The sequence below is a fragment of the Penaeus vannamei genome, chromosome 22 (assembly GCF_042767895.1).
Source record: "Penaeus vannamei isolate JL-2024 chromosome 22, ASM4276789v1, whole genome shotgun sequence".
In the NCBI taxonomy this organism is placed as follows: Eukaryota; Metazoa; Arthropoda; class Malacostraca; order Decapoda; family Penaeidae; genus Penaeus; species Penaeus vannamei.
Genome location: NC_091570.1, coordinates 19,640,899 through 19,643,398, shown reverse-complemented (window position 1 = coordinate 19,643,398; position 2,500 = coordinate 19,640,899).

Below are 2,500 nucleotides of genomic sequence, written 5' to 3'. Positions count from 1 at the left end.
TCCTTACTCCCCGCAAAAAATCATAATAAAAAAAGAAATAATATATATATACTTCACACACACACACACACACACACACACACACACACATACACACACACACACACACACACATATATATATATATATATATATATATATATATATATATATATATGACACATCCCCAAAGAGAGAGAAAGTATCGCTGGAGTTCCCAGTCGTCTGCCGTAGGAGGAGACTCGCCCACACGTCAGATAATTGTCTTGACCAAAGAAACGGCAGGCGAGTGTCTCTGCCGCGCGAGGTGGGCGTCATTCCTCAGATAACCGCTTCGCCCACAGTCTGCGTTGGGCGTGGAGGGCTCGGCTCCTGCTAATGAAGCTGTGTGTCATTTTGTGCGTCTGCGAGGGTGACTGGATGGGGGTAGTGATGGTGGTGGTGATGATGATTGAAGTGGTAGTGATGGTGATGATGATGGTGATGTTGATGAAAAGGATGGGGAGGAGGAGGCTAGTGATGATAATGATGATGATGATGGTAATAACGATAATGATGGTGACAACGATAATATCAATAATGGTAATGGTGATGGTTATGATAATAATAACAACAAAGAAACAACAACAGTAATAACGATAACAACAATGATGATAATAATAATGGTAACATTGATAATAATAACAATAACTGATAATAACTATCAAACAATAATGATTATAACAAAAAGGATAATGAAATTGGTAACAATTGTTATGATACTAATGACAATACTACTAATACTTCTAATTATAACAATAATAATAATTGATAATAATAATAATAATAACAGTTATGATGATAATACTAATGGTGATGATAAGGATTATAATAATATGAGTAAAAAGAACACTAATGATGATGACAGCAATAATCATCTTATCATCATAATAATGATGTTAATAATGATAATAGAAAAAATGATGGCAATAATTTTGATAATTGCAATGATAATGATAAGAGTTTATAATGATATAGATAATCATGATAATAATAATGATGATAATAACAATGGTAATAAAGATAATAATAACAGAAACAGCAATAATGATAATATTGATAACAATAGTAATAATAATGGTAATAATAATAATAATAATAATGGTAATAACAATGATAAAAGTAACAAAATTAACGACAACGATAGCTATGACTGATCATCATTACCATTACCACAATATTGATAACAAGTAAAGTACCAAATAGCAGCCGTCCTGACAGGTGCAGCTGCGCACATCAAATTGATATATCTTCAGTGATGATAAACCTCTTAACTGACGTCAGTTAATTGATGTTGCTTTCAACTGGACTGATTTACATATCATATTAAGGAAATGATAATTAAAAACATGACTCAGTAGAGATCCAGCGGATGAAGTGATATAGAGACAAAAAAATTCCAAGACTAAATCTGCTGTTGAGTGGTACAATTATAACCTCAGTTTTGCTAAACTGAATCGTGTAGAGAATTTTGAATCGGCACACACATGTTATACTGTACATGTATGTGTATAGATATGAATACACACACACACACACACATATATGTATATATATGTATATATACGTATACGTATTATATATATGTATATATATATATATATATATATATATATATATATATATTCATTTATATACATTTATATACATAATATACATATTATTATATATATATATATATATATATATATATATATATATAGATAGATAGATAGATAGATAGATATAAATAAATATAAATATATATATACATATATATATATATATATATATATATATATATATATATATATATATATATATATATATATATATATATATATATATATATATATATATATATATATGTCTGTATGTATATGTGCATATGTAAATTTATATGTGTATACATATCAATGTATATTTATATACATATATAAATATATATATATATATATATATATATATATATATATATATATATATATATATATATTTATAAATATACATATATATATATATATATATATATATATATATATATGTGTGTGTGTGTGTGTGTGTGTGTGTGTGTGTGTGTGTGTGTGTGTGTGTGTGTGCGTCTGAGTGTGTGTGTGTGTGTGTGTGTGTGTGTGTGTGTGTGTGTGTGTGTGTGTGTGTGTGTGTGTGTTGTGTGTATACATATGTACACACACACATATATATATATATATATATATATATATATATATATATATATATATATATATATACATACATATATATATGTGGATGCGCTTGTGCGTCTGCGTCGATGTGGGTGCGTATGTGCATGTATGTAGGATTGCGTTACCGTGAGCGCGCATGTGTGTGCGTTTGTATACGCACGTGCATTAGTGTGTACCTCACCCTCTTCCTCCTCAAAATAAAGTCAACACCGTATCCTTACCTTTCCCATCTACAACGCATGTAAACTGGATATTCCTCTACCTTTTCACACCTATATATATTATTCATTTAGTGT